The sequence below is a fragment of the Amblyomma maculatum genome, chromosome 8, assembly GCF_055883805.1.
Source record: "Amblyomma maculatum isolate TAMU_Amacu chromosome 8, ASM5588380v1, whole genome shotgun sequence".
NCBI classification, from domain to species: Eukaryota; Metazoa; Arthropoda; class Arachnida; order Ixodida; family Ixodidae; genus Amblyomma; species Amblyomma maculatum.
Window position 1 is genome coordinate 19,388,591 of NC_139351.1, and position 17,433 is coordinate 19,406,023.

The 17,433-nt window shown below is 46.3% G+C and overlaps 2 pseudogenes; one reads left to right on the forward strand and one right to left on the reverse strand.

Annotated features, from left to right (window-relative positions):
• Positions 1-381: 381 nt before the first annotated feature.
• Positions 382-1,147, reverse strand: LOC146180663 (uncharacterized; annotated as a pseudogene).
• Positions 1,148-9,138: 7,991 nt separating this feature from the next.
• LOC146180664 (protein ABHD1-like) lies at positions 9,139-17,215 on the forward strand (annotated as a pseudogene).
• The last annotated feature ends 218 nt before the right edge of the window (positions 17,216-17,433 follow it).

Genomic DNA, 17,433 nt, shown 5'->3' on the forward strand with positions numbered 1-17,433 from the left:
GGACAGGGGCCGAGTGAGTTCTTAGTCCAGCTTAATAATAGGAACTAACGTCATGATGATGTTATGACCAGATGTGACATCAGCATGACATCGAAGGGTCGCGCTGAAAGGACGAGGTCTGAAGGAAAGAAGCTTGCGTAAACTAACCCAAGCTTACGTAATAACCCGCGAGAGCCATGCCACGCTGTTCTTAAATGTCAGGTCGAAGAAGAGGAGGTTACACTCTCTCATTCAATTTGTGCATAAAGAGGGCCCAGGGTTTACCAATTACCACATCCACAGAGAAGCTCCTTTCTATAGGAGTGCAGAATATCTGGGATGAATAAATGAATGAAAAACTTCATTTAGAAAAAGGTAATTCTCCCTGCGTGGGTGGGGCCGTCAATCCAGGGCCCCAGTGACCTTTGCCGTCTTGCACGCTCTGTCGATCAGCTTGAGCTGGTCATCAGGCGTCGAGCAGGACAACGCAGCCTCCCACTGCTCCGGTGTAGGTGTGGTGTTTATTGTTGCTACCTGCGTTTTTTGATGCGCCCGTGTAACATGGTAGAGTGTAGGGGATTCCCCGCATAGTGGGCATTTATTCTCATATGTTGTGGGATGAATTTTACTGAGTAGACTCAGATTGGGGTATGTGTTAGTCTGTAGCTGTCTCCAAGCAACCGGCTGATTTTTGTTAAGGTCTTCGTGGGGAGGTGGGTAGATCCTTCTTAAGGCTAGTTAATGTTCAAGGATGGCTCCATAGCGTCTAGAGACTGCGTCCAGTTCCCCTTCGTTGTGCGCCTCCCGGTTTGCGTATGCTCGGGCATTGGCGTCGGCACGTTGGTTACCTTTGACAGTCTCATGGCCTGGTGTCCACGCTATGAAGCATCTCGGAAAGTTGATTCTTCTTGCCTTGAGTATGCGGATGGCCACAGTGGATCCTCGCCCTGGTGGGTGATAGCGAGAGCGATTGCCGCTCAATGTTGTTGCTCTTGATCGAACCATAGTTGATTTCCCTAAGCTGGTAATCAACCACGCTGTCTACCGCTCCGTATTGTTCCTTGTATGTGGTCGCGTCGACGTACAATGTTTTTTTTTCCCCTGCAAAGCTTCTGTCATATGCCTCCGATCTTGCCTCTCTTCTGGCCTTGTGTATTTTCGGATACATATTCTTCGGAATCGGCTTGACCTCGATGATCTCTCTTATCTCCAACGGTATGCTCCCCATGCTATTTATTTCTGTGCAAGCATCTCGCATGCCAAGTATATTCACCGTGTTCCTTCCCGTTTTCGTCTGCATGAGTCTTATGTTCTGCGCGAGAAGGTGGGCCTCGATGTGCTTTTGCACTGCGTTGTTTATGCTCACTTTAGAGAATTTTTCCTTTGAGGTGTTGACAGGTAGTCCAAGAGCGCATTTGTAGGCTTTCCTCAGGATTGCCTACAGTTGTTCTTTTTCCTGTCAGAGCGCAATTGGTAGGGGACACCATATACAATGCGACTTACAACGAGGGCCTGTAGCAGCCCACTTGTGTCCTCCTCCATCATGCCTCTTCATTTGTTGGAGATTCTTGTGATCATTCGCGTGATCTGCTCTGTGGTATTTGCTAGCTGCCTGACGAAATACCGGAGGCTGTCAGAAATACGCAGCTGGAGAGGTTCAGTATGTTAGGCCTGCAGACAGACAGAGGACTACGAAAAAAATCAAGCAACCCGCAGGACTGTCGAGAAAATATAATCATTCCCCCTCCCTCTTAACATGCATCCCATATTAACACAGAGAGGAGGGAGAAGCGGGCGCAAGCAATAATCAGATGCTTCGATTCGATGGACAGCAAGTCGGCTGTGTACGTGGACGTGGAAAGTGGCAAGTAGGATCTGGCTGTCGCCTCGGTGAACGACGGCCGAGGTGCCCCGGTATCGGCCGCACCATTAGAAGCCGCAACATGGAAACGGCTGAAGTTGCAATAGCGCTCGCTCGCGTCGGAACGGAAGCCGATTTTATAATTAGGGATAGCAAAACGGCCATCTGGAACTTAGGAAAGGGTAGGGTCTCGCCGGAAGCGGCAAGGATTCTGGCCAGTAGACAACTAAACAAATTATAGGGCTACTAAAGTGCGATGAGGCGAACGCGTTTGTGGCGAAGTGGTCCGAAGCATTACACCACGGCACTTTTTTCTGTTTTCACTGCCCTCCTTTTCTGTACAGCTCGTTCAAAGTGTCCGCGGAGAATTGTGTCAGATACTGGACCTTTTCGTTGCTGTAAACCAATTTGAAACGCCGCTGATGCCTGCTGTATTTGTTGTAGGTGTAGGAAGAAGTAAAAGAAAATGTACGGGCCTGCTACTGGCTCTGCAGCTGAGCCACCTCCGCTTGTCTAATTTATTTATTTATAGGAAGGGAAAGGCGCGGTAACTGTCTCACTTGTTTTCTGTGGACACCGCAACCGCGCCGTTGGGGAAGGGAGGAAGGTGGGAGTGAAAGTGTAAAGAGAGAAAGAGGAGCCGTAGTGAAGGGCTACGGAGTAATTTCGACCACCTGGGGATCATTAACGTTCGCTGACATCGCACAGCACACGACGCCTCTTCGTTCCGCAACAAGACAAGCGGAGACATCGAACAGCACACGACACCTCCGCTTGCCTTGTGCGGATAGAAGAGAAAATAGAGAGGAAAGAAAAAGAAGAGAGAGAAAAAGACGCGCGGCGCAACAGCCGTTGTCCACCACCGAAGTGGTGGCGGGTGCAATGACGGCTTACAACAGATAAAAATTCCGTGGCAGGCTAGCCCCCACCGCAAGCGGTGTTGACCTACCAGTCCCAGCCCCGTAGGGCCAGGAACAGCCACCCTTCGCCACCTGGGGCTTTGCCAGCTGTATCAATTAAGCATACTGAACCTGTGCTTTTTCGATCTATAAGTACAGTTTTTATATGGACAGAAGCAATGCAACCAGCATAATTTGAGTTGCCAAACTTCAGCGTTTTTCTGGCTCAGTATAAGCTGCAAAGTGGCAGCTAAAGTGCCCCTAGATTTTTGTAGCGAAAGCTAGATTGGCCACGAACGAAAAGTTTGGCTTGGCGGGAGTCACAGAGCCGTTGCCTAGCAAGCGCAGCAATTTACGGACGCCGCTAGGGTGCCTCGATGCAGCGCCGCCGTTCAGGGTAAAACCCCTCAATAAACTAAAAGTAGCGCCAACATGTGAAGTTTGCCGCCCACCTCCTCTCCAGTGCTATCCTTCGTCGTTCGACCCTCTCATTGGTCGAGCGCCGTCCCGTGCGCGCCTCTTTTTTTTTTTTTTTTTTGCTGGGCTTGCAGCTTCCGCCTTTCCAGCGGCGCGGCACATATCGCCGCGTGTTTTGCTGCCACGTGGCCTGCTGCTAAATTGTTCCCGCTAGCTATTTAATTTTTTTTTCAAGCATGTTGCGCTCTTTGCCCAGCAGCTGATAAAAGCACGGTGGTGAAGGCGAGTTCAACCAACGCAGACATCGCGTACGAATGGTGTCACGCACTGACAGTTGAAAACCGAACCGTTTCAGCGCAAAATATATAAAAAAACTGCTACCACGCTTCTCAAGTTTAAGGGTAGCTTACAATTCAGTCCAACCTGCAAAGAAACCACACAGACTGCAGCTTCCGCAGCCTAGTTAAATTTTTTTCAAGCATGTTGCGCACTTTTATCAACGGCTGACGGACTCAAGGAAGTGAAGGCAAGTTAAACCGACGCCAAAATCGTATACGTATGGTGACACACCATGACAGCTGAAAACGGCACCGTCTCAGAGACAAATATTAAAAAAAAATAACTGCTACCTCCCAAGTTTACCGGTAGCTCACAAGTCAGTCAAAGCTGAAAAGACTCCACACAGACTGCAGCTTCCGCCGCCTATAGTTAATTTGATCTGCAGCTGAAGTTGAATATACATGGAAGACAACTGCTGCCACACTTCTCAAGTTTACCGGCAGCTCGCAATCCAGTCAACGCTGCAAAGAAATCATACACAGACTGTTGCAAAATTGTTCCTGTCCGCCGCATATTTACAAATTTTATAAAGCATGCCGCTTAGTGGCCAAAGGTGGCGAACTACGGACACACGGAGATGACGGCGAGTTGAACCAACGCCCAAATCGCGTACATGTGGTGTACGACACTCACAGCCGAAACTATTCTGGCGGGAAATCCCTGTCAACATTCGGCAATTATGTTTCAGCAGTGAGTAATATTTTAACCTGAACACATTGCGACAAAATGCAAGCTGAAATGCTCTGGTGAGACCCGGCGCACGGCCGCCTCGATCGGCGCGCGCGCGGCGCTGATCGAGATGGCTGCGACCGGCGCCTGCTCCGGAGAGCGCGCGCTAGTCGCGCACCCCGTAGGTGGATGCACGGTCGAAATGCGAGAGGAGGAGCGGCGCCGCCGTAGGAGGGGAGAGAGGGAGAGGAGATGGAGTGCAACTACTTTTAGTTTATTGAAAGTTTTAGTTCAGGATGAAGACAACCTCGCCGACGCCGCCATATTGAAGCACACGGATTCGCTGCGCTAGCAGGCGAAACGGCGCCGTTTTTGATTTCGGCGCTTCAAAGTGCTTTGACTTGAATTGTCTTTTTCATCAGTATCGCATTGCGAGTAATTTCACTCCTAATAGCCATTTTAACATCCAATTGTCGAATACGTAATTGTACAACTTAATTTTACGACCTCAATTTGCCGAGCTTGTGGGGCTGTGGGATGGGAAAACCTGTTAGTATTTAACAGATCCTTTCTCCGGGATGTTCTTCTACCTTGTGCGAGTAGAATAAATGGTCTTATTGCTTTTCACGTGGTCTTTTGTTTTGTTCTTTTAATCCGTCGCTTTGCTGACGAGCCCGCGTCAGCCGCTCGCGCCATGCGGTTGGATTCGCTTTCGTCACGCGGGCTGTTTCTTTTTTGTGCTCGCAGAAACTAATGTCGGTCTGCTTTCTCATTTTTTGAAGTGAAAATGTGAGTTGCTCGGCCGTATATTGCTTACAAGGAGCAATTACGTGTTTACAGAAAGATCCAGGATTATACTAATTATGCGCGAACTTCGGTATGCGAGCGTAGCCACAGCGCTTTTATTTATTTTTTCTCGGCATCCGCGAAAACCGATTTCTCTAGTTGTTGATAGCATAAATGATTACGCAAGTTTTTCACTCGTTTCGTTTTTCTCATGGGCTCTCATTCCCCGGGAGTCCGTGAATTCGCTCGCATGCAAAGTTCGCTTGCACCATGGGCATGCGCATCAGTTGGTTGCTTGACTACGATTCCTATGTTACATCCTATTCAAAGTGATCTCTACTGATTAATAAACTATGCATGTGAACCTACACAAAAGTTGAATTTGAGATCATCATAAATTATAAATGTTGTTTTCTGAAAATTTTAAATCCGAAATAGGAGTAATCATCTTTAATAAATGTAAGACACCTAAAGGTTGAACTTTCTTGCTGCAGACAAGTATGTAACGAAGCTTATCAACCTCACCCAAGACGACACTAAAGACAGCAAAACCGAAGACGATGCGAATTTGAAAAACTCTAGCTTGCTGATCTAGTTCATGCATGGCACGCGAAAAAAAAAAAAAGCCAGGCGAAACGACGCGTTCATAACGAAAAGAAATACACCGGACGACACTGGAACACCGCGGAAATTTTCTTTTTCATGAAATTTTATTTTGTGTTTTCAGCGCCGCCCTTGTACTTCTCTAAGGAACGCGTGGTTTCCGCTGGATCTTTTTTGGAGTAAAATGCAAATTATTTTTTGTAATGCCAGTGCAGTCGAACATGAAAAAAAAAACTGTAATATAAATTACTCAGCCAGAAGGACATATATATCATGCATGTATGGTAGGTTGCAACCCTTATAGATAAGATATGAAAGCAACGCAGGAAAGAGATGTAAACGAAGAAATATGTGAGAAACTTAAATAAAAAATTTTGATAGGCGCAGGATGAAGGGGCATTCGGGAAAAAAATAAGAAGAAAAAAAAAACATGTCAACCACGAAATAGTGAGAAGAAAAGACTGGTAAATCTGATGTGTATAATGTGGTATAACATTAAGATGGAGTCCAAAATCAGACTCCTCCCGCACCACTAATGCGTGGTATAACAGTTAAAACGAAGCACACTAAACCATGTAGACGTCAGCCACAGTCTGGTTGCCACAATTGTCGCCAGAATCATCAGGCTTGCTCAGTCAGCCTCTGCAGCAACAGCTGAGGAGTTGTATATTTGGTGTATATGTATCCAGCAGATGTATATTTGGCAGGCTGTCTTGCAAGCAGGGAGATTACTCGTATTCTGTTGAGCTGAATAAATAATAAAAAAAAAAAACAAGTATCAATGTTTCGAATCACTGGAAATTGAGGAAATAATACACTCCATCATTAGTAAGTATACATCTAAAGTCAAAGAGTACTGTCAAAGCTCTGAAGTTGAACAGGCGGCGTCCATCCCGTCGATTTCTCTCGAGCTCGTCCTCATCAGAGTGCTGCTAAGAAAAGACAAAACGCTAAAAAGTGGTTACTGAAGGTAGTTTCTTCAAAGAAATACTTTGAAGAAAATTATCCAAAGAGCTGACGTTTCATAAAAATGTTGCTGCACATTACCGAGCCTGGCATGTTTATAAACAATGCGCAGACTACGACAATTATACCGATCCAGAAACCCCAGCAGAAATCTGAGTAACGTAATGCGTGTTGACGGCGTGTTTAAATGTGGCACATTGTGCTCAGGCATTTAGCTCCGCAGCATAATAGGAAGCATGGTTGGGGTTGAACGTCGCATTTATCGGGTTGCGACCATGTACTCGTAAACAAAACATTGGCTAAATCGCTTGCGATTAAGACGGTTTATTATATACTGATATAAGCTAGGATCCTTCGCTTGAGGTATGAGAGATAGCGTTACCAAAAAGCATCTTCATTAGACTCTACATCGGCTAGGACACTACGCGCGCAGAAAAACAATGTTCAGAACGAAATGTGCAACTTAACTCGCCATTATATAAGTGCCTTATGTCGATCCCACTTGTATCTTCCCTTTGAGCCGCAGAGGAAATGAAACAACCTAGCCCTTTGTGGGTTCACCCAGCGCACATCAGCACATGAAAACGCTCGTAAGGCTCGCTCGGTAGACCTGACAAGCTCTTAAGTCACGCGGTCTAACACTCTCAAACAAGTACAACCACCAGCGAATCATCTACAGCATCCAACAAAGCAAGCTTATCTACTTACACCACGCAACTGCGACCACTCCGAGCGCCCGCCGTGATTCAACATGGCGTCGCAGCGCGAAAGAAGCGGCGTGGGGCAGGTAAAAGGATGGCACCACCCTGAACGGTGGCGCTAACATCGAGACACCCTAGACGCCGCACGCTTGTTGCGCCATCTGGCAATGAATATGCAACCAGACGAAGAAAATGTCTCCTCTTTAATGCAACAACATAGCTAGACAACCAGACTAGCCTGGACTTGCAATCAAGATTTACATGGCATAGCCGAACTAAGCTACTGCTAATTTTATGTTAGGCCAATCTCCTTATAAAAAAAAATCGTCTCCGTTAGAAATCGAACCTACATTCCTCGGATTGCACTAGATTATATTGGACTCGATTAGACTGATTTGGATAGGATAAGTTTCGATTTATTTTGACAGGATTGGCTGGATTGTATTTACTGGAATGAACTGTACTTCAATGAACTAGATTTGATTAGATTGGATTAGTTTGGATTGAATTAGATTAGACTGTTAATAACTTCTAAAAAGAACATTTGTCCGTTTGGACCTGTTCATTTATATCTCCAATTGCGGAACTTTGTCTACCCGTTATATATGTGGCACGGGAGGAGTCTGTCTATGGACTCCAACATACTAACTGTATTGGATTGGAATACACTGGATTGGGTGGGATTAGATTGTATGGGGGAGAAGTAGGCAGCCCAGCGTGAGGAACACATGCTTTCTATACGTAAATCCTGGCCTAGCTGAGCTAAGCCACGCCCAATGTTTTGTGCGGGATCTTGATAAGAGTATAATGAGTACTAAAAGGATATTTAGAAAAGTCGCTAATTTCGCCGTATCACAGGAGGATTTCGACACAATAGCCATAATTTAGACCGAACAAGCTAGCTCGTTCCTGCCGTCGCCCCATCACTGTCGACCATCGCAGTCTCAGTAACTCAGAATTGAGAAAGAAAAGTTTCAGATAAAAATACGCACATGTTATCGATCAAAACTGGAACTTAACTGCCCTGTGTGGAATGGTTAGCGCGGCGTCATACCATTTTTTTTTCAATCAGTGCCGTCAAATCTTTATGCGTCATGCGATGGCGTGGGAAACCTGTATCATTACATTTTTTTTTTTTGGAATGTCCTCTCACTCGATTAGGGTTGCCTTGTACAATTCATGTCATCCCCTCCTTCCATGCAACCGTCGAGGGGCCGGCCCTAAAGTTGGTGTATGAGTTACTTCATAGCTATGTTGTTGTTGTTGTCGTTCTCTTCTAATTTGATAGCACATACCCACACAGGGGGATCGCCAAGAATTAGGGTGCAGAGATACTAGATTTTGAGATGAATAATTGCATAGCGAAAAACGAAAAAAAAAAAAGATTGCTAGGGAATAGAGAAGGAAAGAAAATAATGAAAAACTAAAATAAAAAGAATAATTAATAACGCACGCAGTAGGAGAACACTGAGATTTGTATTTACAGATTAAAAAATTCAAAGCTATGTTTTCAGCTGGAAGATTTTCGTTTACTGCTTCATTGCCTCTGTGTTACTTCCCAGTTTTGCTTACCCAAATCATATCTTTTTCTTGAATTTTATTATTGCTACCTCAAAAATGTTGTCCAAAAAATATTTCACCAATATTGATCCCTAAGATCACGTACGGTAAAAACTAAGTCAAACCCAGTTATTCAGTGTGCCTACACCATAATCGGTCCAATCTTTAACTATTGGTATGTGTCAAGTTTTCTGAGGCAAGAAGAAGGAGGAGAAGAGGAAGAGAAAGGGCATCTGTAGCAGCAATGTCCGGGCAACCGAGCAAATTGGAGCTGCTGGTGTGTGCGTCTTGCGCCATGTACATTTTCTACTACGTGCTGGCCGCGCAGCGTCGGCCTCGCCTCGTTTGCCGCCCTGGCAGGTTGCGAAACTTCATGACGGCCAACTTCGGGAACTTCCTACGGAGTGTCTACCGCACGCCGATCTGGTGCATCGGCGCAAACTTCCAGTCACTCGTCAGCTTCCTCTACCAGGTGAAGTGGCGGATCCTAAACACTCTCGGGAGATCCGGAAAGGTGGCGCACCTTTTTCAGGCTCTACAATACATCACGTGACACCGCGACCATACTTATGCGTGCATGAAAACGGGTGTACCATCATATCCCTGTTGAACTTATTTTGTGTTTTCTTAAGGACGATTCACGTTTGTTTTAAACGCTTATCAATTTCATTCTCAACAGAGGTGATATCATGACGTCTTGCCTGCCGCGGTGAAGGAGACGGACGATAAGTTGCGATATCACTGGTATGAGCATTAGTTTGAACCAATTAATGCATGCTTGTTAGTCCATTTTTATAACAGTACTTCACTTCTGCGACACATTTAACCTTTCTGTCCACTCCCTCTCTGCTTGATACTGCTTGCCGGGGCTAACAATTTCGGCATTTTTACTCTATCTTCCCTTTCGATAAGGGTAACTACAGGGTCTTGAATATTTTGCGGCTGGGATTTAAAACATTCCTATGCAAAATCTACTACACCATTCGAGCTGAAATAACGTTCACAAAGTAGCAAAATATCGTCTACGTTATCTTATAAGTGATTCAACATCGATACTTGCCTAGATTTTCCGAAATCGAGGAAAAACTGCTCTCGGCGGCATGCAGAATTTTCGCAGAAGAGAGTCGAAAAGCTATTTTGACATGGTGCGTCATCTGTCGGGCAGCGAGGCAAGCGCGCCAACGGCTGGGATGGAGCTTGTCTCACTGCTCGACAGATGACGCATCATGTTAAAATAGCTTTTCGACTCTCTTCTGCGAAAATTCTGCACGCCGCGGAGAGCAGTTTTTCCTCGATTTCGGGAATTCTAGGCAAGTACCGATGTTGAATCCCTTATCAGATAACGTAGACTATATTTTGCTACTTTGTGAACGTTATTTCAGCTCGAATGGGGTAGTAGATTTTGCATAGGATTTTTTTAAATCCCAGCCCCCAAATATTCAAGACCCTGTAGATTATAAATAAAGGATAATCTGGAACGTTTACTGTAAGCAGAAAGGTCGCTGCGAGTTAGACCGTATTTCATTGCTAGAGTCTGCATAAAAACTAGTAGTGGCCAGACCACGATGTCTATAGCAGCACTCTACATACTTATGACACGAACACTGAACATGTGACGTTGAAGCAAAGCGCCATTTCGCACTTGTAGTCTTAGAGCAGATGCTTGAATTGTGAGTTCGGCGTATCGATCCCAGATTCGCTGAAAAAAGCGCGCGGTTATTTGAGATACTACCTGTCACCTGAGGGCTGACTGCATTGAAGTGAGCCGTTTCGAGAATGGCTAGATTATGTAGGATGTCTAATCCGAAACCGGGATCCGATTGAAGGACTGAACAATTTAGCCTTACCCTACCATTTTTCTTGTTCTTGGGCGCCAAGATTACCTCGGAAGGAGACTGCAGCCATGAAATTAGGAGACGCCTGCTTCTGGGAAAGAGAGCAATGGTTAGCCTTGACCGCCTAGTAAAGAGCAGAGACATTAGTCTGCCAACCAAGATCCGTATAACCCGTGCTATGGTCTTTCCAGTTGTGATGTATGGATGCGAGAGTTGGACTGTGAAAAAGGCTGACCGCCGAAGAATTGACGCGTTTGAATTGTGGTGCTGGCGAAGACTCTTAAGAGTTCCTTGGACTGCCAGAAGATCAAATCAGTCGATATTGTCGACCATAAACCCTGACTGCTCATTGGAGGGTCAAATTCTAAAGTTAAAGCTCAGCTACTTTGGTCATCTGATGAGAAGAGAGGAGTCGCTGGAGAAAGATTTGATGTTGGGAAAGGTTGAGGGTCGCCGGAGAAGGGGTAGGCAGCGATCGCGATGGTTAGATGGCATTCTCGAGGCATTGCAGATGAAGCTATGTGATGTTAAGAAGATAGTGAGAGACCGGAAAGCGTGGCGTGACATGGTCCATAGGGTCACGAAGAGTCGGACACGACTGAACGCCTGAACTGAACTGAACTGAACCATTTTAAAAGCTGGTAGCACCCCCTTTGAGTTTGTACCGCTCAACCACCTGCACCCTGCAAATATTACCTTTGTGGACAATGTCAAGAACAAATTATTAGTTGCATGCTTGCCGTTCAACATGCGTGCTCTTGTGCGCAGTCGTGCCTGCCGGAGGAGTCGTACCGGCGCGAGTACCTGGCTCTGCCTGACGGAGGCCGGCTGGCGCTCGACTGGCTTAACGAGAGCACACAGGGCGCAGTGCTGCTGGTGGTCCCGGGCCTGTTAGGAGACAGCCAAGCATACTACCTGCGCTCGTTTGTCTCGCTTGCCAAGTCACTCGGTTGCCCCGTAGTTGTCATGAACGGTCGCGGACGATGTGGCGTGCTTCTTCTCACGCATCGCATCACTCACATCCCCAGCATCGGAGACCTGACAGAGGCACGTCCTTTCCCTCGCTTTGTCCGCTTCGATCAGTAACATGCTCCGGGGTTCGCACGCTTTATTTTTACACCAACAACTCTCGTCCACGCTACGTGCCGCGCTAACGAACGGTTGCAGCAGGAGCGTGTTCAAACAGAAACATGGGCACCTTTCCAGCTGCGCAGCATACGCATATGCAGACCAGGAATATGCAATTATATTGTCCGTGATGAATAGCAACTATAATGTATTGATAAGAGGGCTGTTCTATGGTTCTAAGTTATAACCTAGCGAAATTTTCGGAAGCGTTGTCAGACATACCCCTGGTCAGCATGCGGCTTGAGCACTTTGAGCGAATATCTGCATTGTGCACGCATGCACTTAGCGAATAAGCGCTCAAGTAGCTATAAGCCTACAGCTTTCTGACACATAAGCGGAAAAAGAATAGCATATGCTTCTACTACAAATAGGTATAGCCAGGGTTTAAACTATATTTAATCCCGTTTAATCGCGCGAAAAGACAGCTGCATGATAACTCTGTTTGATGCGGTTAGGAAAGCAGTGACGAGGTCGTGCGTTATGCAAGGTCGATCTTTATGCTTTCCGTTTTGCTAGGCTTGATACTCTTCGTGAGGAGGACCATGATATCAGCTTGATATGGTTTTATTTGTAAGGTTTAACGCCCCAAAGCTACTCAGGCTGTGAGGGACGCCGTACTGAAAGTCTCCGGATATTTGGACCACTTCTGTTTCTTTAACATGCAGTGAAATCATGCAGCACGCTGGCGCGTTGCTTCCCGCCTCCAACAAAAACATGCCGTCGCGGTTGAGCTTCTATTCTGCATTCTCGAGCACAGCAGTTGAGCGCCCTAACCACTGGACTTCCGTGGCGGGGCCTAATGTATGTTGCCCTTGATGCCAGGAGCGGTAGATATATAAAGTGCAGCTTTAAGCAAGTCTTATAAGTGCCTGCGTAGCCTAGTGCCAGCGTGTCAGGATTAGAGTCCTGAAAGGCTGGATTCAGGTCTCACTGTGCCAACTCGCTTGAAAAGACCGAGTTGGCAGCATCTGTTAATTTGGCAGGTGCTGAGAGGTCAGCGGTCGAGAAACACGCAATTTTGAAGACCCGGGTAGACATTCGTGATAAAACAGCGCAGTTAAGGCACGGACGAGAACGGGCACACGGCACAAGACCTCATGAAGCATTGCTTTCGCATCAAAATATCCGAAGGATAAAAGTATACAAGGAAAGTTGACTACATGTTCCGAAATATGTATGAAGAAACGTGCTTCGTGAATAGGTTTTTCGCACCCACTATAGTGGTACCACGTTCAGGCAGTTTGGATGATAACGCGATAGTGTCAACGGCCCCGTTCTGTTGAAAACCTGGCGTTGTCTGTATGAGTGAACAATCACTGGCATGGCTCTGGCAGCTGGTAGCTGGCAGCTGAGAGTGCCGGGCACTGATCTTGTATGACGGCAGAGCTTTTGAATCATACCAGCTGGGAAAGTGACTAGTTTTAATACGCAAATTTTGATTGTTTATAGATTGTCGCGCCACCCAGAAGCGATCAATAGATTCTTTTTGATTTTGCCGTCATTGCCTTCAGGAAACCCCTTTTCTCTCTCTTCTTTTCCCTGTTGATTAAATCTACGGCTGCTATGCCTAAGAGTGTTTGCTACTGGGACCTTTCACCATATTTGAGTTTCTAGGTGGTAGTGCAGTTATCAACAATAGTAATGCTTGCAGCATAGATAGTTACCCTTGATTGCCGCGGGCGCCGCCCTACCCACAAATACCCAAACTTTGAGCAACCAAAACTGCCATTTTTTATACTTGGGCCCTATGGGAAGTGTCGCAACGGTTAAAACCAACATCTCTGTCTTGGCGGGTTACTTGGCTTTAGGAGACCACGTGCATTGGCAGAAGTTGCCAACTCAGGCTTCCCGTTTGAGATTCGAACATACTAGACATTTAGGTCTAGAGTCCCAGTAAGCACGAACCACTGGTCCAATATTGGCATGTGTTTCAATGCACTCGTTTTATGTAAGGCCGGACATTGCAAGCACAATGCCAATACTGAGCCCATTATTTTTGCTGCCCGGGCAAGGTACGCGGCTGCTACGCCATGGTAGGCACGCTCGTACGCCTTAATTAGAGCAGGACTTCACATCTGCGCCGGGTGGTCTTTCAAACAATGTGGTGTCTTACCACTGTATGCAAATTATTATGCGTTAGATAGTTTAGCTACAAATTAAGAGATCACCGATTAAGCGAACAGCAAAACACATTACGCGAACGAGGATCTGCAGGGGAAGCAGATAAAGACAGGAGTAATTAACGGATTGCTCCCTACCTTAAAGGCGTAGCACATGCTGATACCGTTGCCGGGTGACATTATGGGAACTCCCGACCTCGTGCAGGTGGTGGACAGTGTGAAGCGGCGCTACCCGGACCGCGGCCTGGTGGCTGTGGGCTATTCGCTGGGTGGCCTGCTTATCGGTCTGTACCTGGCCAAGTTCGCTCAACAGGCGTGCATCGATGCCGCGCTGGCAATCTCGACGCCCTTCCACCTTGCCACTGCCAAGAAAAACCGGTAGCAGTGGTGGAACACAAACTATGCAGTACTCCTGTACATGGCCAGCAACCTGGTTGAGCACCTAAAGGAGAACGAGGACGTGCTCAGGGCCACCGTGGGTCTCATACTTACTCTTTTCTTTGCGATGCACATCGATAGATGTTATCTGCATACAGATTTGTTTGCGCGAATCTCACTGAGTGTTATCTACTCTGGAAACATATAAGAAAGACTCAGGTCATAGCTTATTATGTGCTCCTTGTCATGATGCTCTAGTTGTATCGGGGCATGTTAGCAGCACCGTATAAGACACTTGTGTAACGTATGCTGGTGCATTGTACACATATGCTCCATCGAAGAGGATTTAGTCTTCACAATACTGAACATGTCTGACAGCCAACAAATATAGTTTTCTTCTCCATCAAAGACAGCCTTACTTAGGAATTAATGGTGAAACGTCGTTACAAAGAGCCCTTGTAGGGTAATGTTGACTATTGTCTTCTCAATGTCTGCAACTATAAAGGATTATTATTCTATCTTCCAAGTCCAACCTTCGTAGTTTACATTTCGGGTTTTTGAGAGACGTTTTGTTGCTCCATTCTCCTAAGGAGTATATACGGCTTAACGTATATCCCACAACTTTCTGATGTTGAATCTCCTATTCTACTCACTGATCACTGTATCACTAGAGCAAAAAAAAAAGAGAAAAGAATGAAAACCGGCAGCGTTGGTTCTGCAGCTTCGATATGTGAACAGTCCACATAGAAGTGTGCTTTGTAAACGTATTCTGTAGGGTTGGTATGCACCAGAACTGCAACCTTTCCACATGTTCGCAGAATGAGGTCAACGCGGACGACGTGTTCTCCTGCTGAACCCTGAGCCAATTTGACAAAGCGTACACGGCTCCAGTGTTCGGCTTTAATTCTGTGGATGAGCTCTACGAGACTTGTAGCCTCAAGGTAAATTTGCTCATGAAACCCGCCTAGCGTAAATCGTTTTCAATTCTGGCCACTGACAATTCACTCATTAACTAGACCTCCAGAGACATTTACCATGCTTGGGGAATACTGCATTTTCCCTTGTACGCAATATGGGCTTGACGCACATGTCTGACAAAAGCACTCAACGCAGTTACGCCTCCTTGATTCACAATACATGCAAGCTTGTTAACGTTACGAGGTGGGGCAATAACTCTTGTGCAATTGAGTGGATCGGTTCCCAAACTTAGCCGCATACAACCCCGAGCATTTCCCACGGTTTCTCCGGGTACGACTGCGAATGGTGGACTACATGTATATACATGTAGACACCTGCTGGAAAAGGATCTCAAAGAAGAATAGTCGCCATTACGCAGAGCTAGATATGTTTGAGTATTGTTTCGCTTTATGTAATCGTTCACAAACGTAAAACGCAGCTTTAATAGTTTGGGAAACCAGCACCTCTGCGCGCTTGTACATCAATGACTGTACATCTCAAAGTTACAACAAAGCGTTGATACATAGTGTCCTAGAAAATGAGATCCTACCTGCTATAGAGACCCTACCCCTGCGGCAGTTGCCTAGGCCGAGTGTATGCGCCACCACTAATAAAGTTCTCCATTATCATCTCGCCTCCATCTTCCTGTTGATTTGCTTGGCCGAAGGCTTCTGTGCACATTGGAAGGTCTACTGACCGTGCTCCGGAAGTTGCAAAACTGCTTGAAGCTTAACGCTCTGATAGCTAAAGTTTATTACTACTACTGTTTTATTGCGTTGTTTTATTACTACTGCTACTATTACTGCTACTTTTAGCTTTATTGTAGTTATATTACTACTACTGCTTAATCAGCATTATAAGTAATCAGCCAAACCACAATATGTACGGGAAAAGCTTGAAAAGAAACTAGAAATAGCACAGCTACAGAATGGCTTGATTTTGAAGTATTCTCTTTGGAATCATGCGGACACGCCCGTGGCTCACAACTTGGTGGGCGAGATTGGGGGGGGGGGGGGAGGGGGGTCTAAAAGTGTCTAAAACTGTGCTTTGTAAGCCGCAATTGCTAAAAACCGATTGAAGCTGTCTAAGTTAAGTGCACCACGGCAACATTTAGCGATAAGTGCCGTCGCACGCCACAGTTAATTTCATTTGCAGGGTTTGCCAAGAAAATGTGATTTTCACGCACTGCTTCAACATTTTCTGCATGCTGTTAATAAAATGGCTGTTAGGGAATTGGACTGACGTTTTTTGTATTGCGGTTTTCTGCAACTCGCCACATAAGCTTTTCACCCGTTTTAGTGTCTAAAAGTTTTATTACAGTATGGACTATGGCCTGCAGTGGCTGGTTGGTGGTGGAATGGTGGTGGCCGATATCTATGCAGTTCCGGTGCCTAGAGGCTTCTTCCAAGGGCTCAGACGCGCTTTTGAAACGTGTATAATTATTCCCGTGGAATAATCGTCTGTTAAATTAAAATTTCAAAGCGAAACATTTAGATTTATCAGGATGTTGCTAAAATTTCTGCTGGTACTTTGCCAAAGCATTAACAACCGCAATGTAAACACATATTTGATTTTTTTTCACTAAGCTGTTTTGCACTGCGCGGTTGGATCGTTACATAACGTATTTGCGCGTGCTAGGGATCCCGGAACTGAACAACAGAAGCCAATAAATGCAATGGCGCACGCAGGGCAAGCTGTATCGGGTGCAGCGACCGCTTGTGTTCCTCGTGTCCGGCGACGACGTGTTCGGCTCGAGGCACACTTTTCCTGGCGACGAAATCACCAACTCGCGTTGGCTGGCTGCCGTGGTGACTCCGTGCGGCGGTCACCTGGGCTTTGTCGACAGATGGCTGCTGCCACGGCCACCCTTCTACTCGGAGCGATTCGCGGCCGCATACGTGCGGGAACTGCTGCGCATTTCCAGTACCCATGGTTCCCAAGGGCTTGCGAACCTGGGCGATGACTGTTGATGACGCTCGCCGTCACTCGCGCATAGTGCTATTAAATATTTTCAGACGTCATGTAATGCTCACAGCTGACTTCACAACGACGGTTGTGTGAAGTAAGCGTTTCACTAATGTGCAATTGGCGATTTTGCCTGTCTATAACTTCGCACAATTGCCTGTCGGCGCAGCAACGAGGTGCGATGCAAAGGAGATTGGCTGAGAAGATCTGCTGGCTTGAGTTGAAATAATTATCATGCTTCCTCATTCAGGGGTGGTTCCGTCGCCGCGA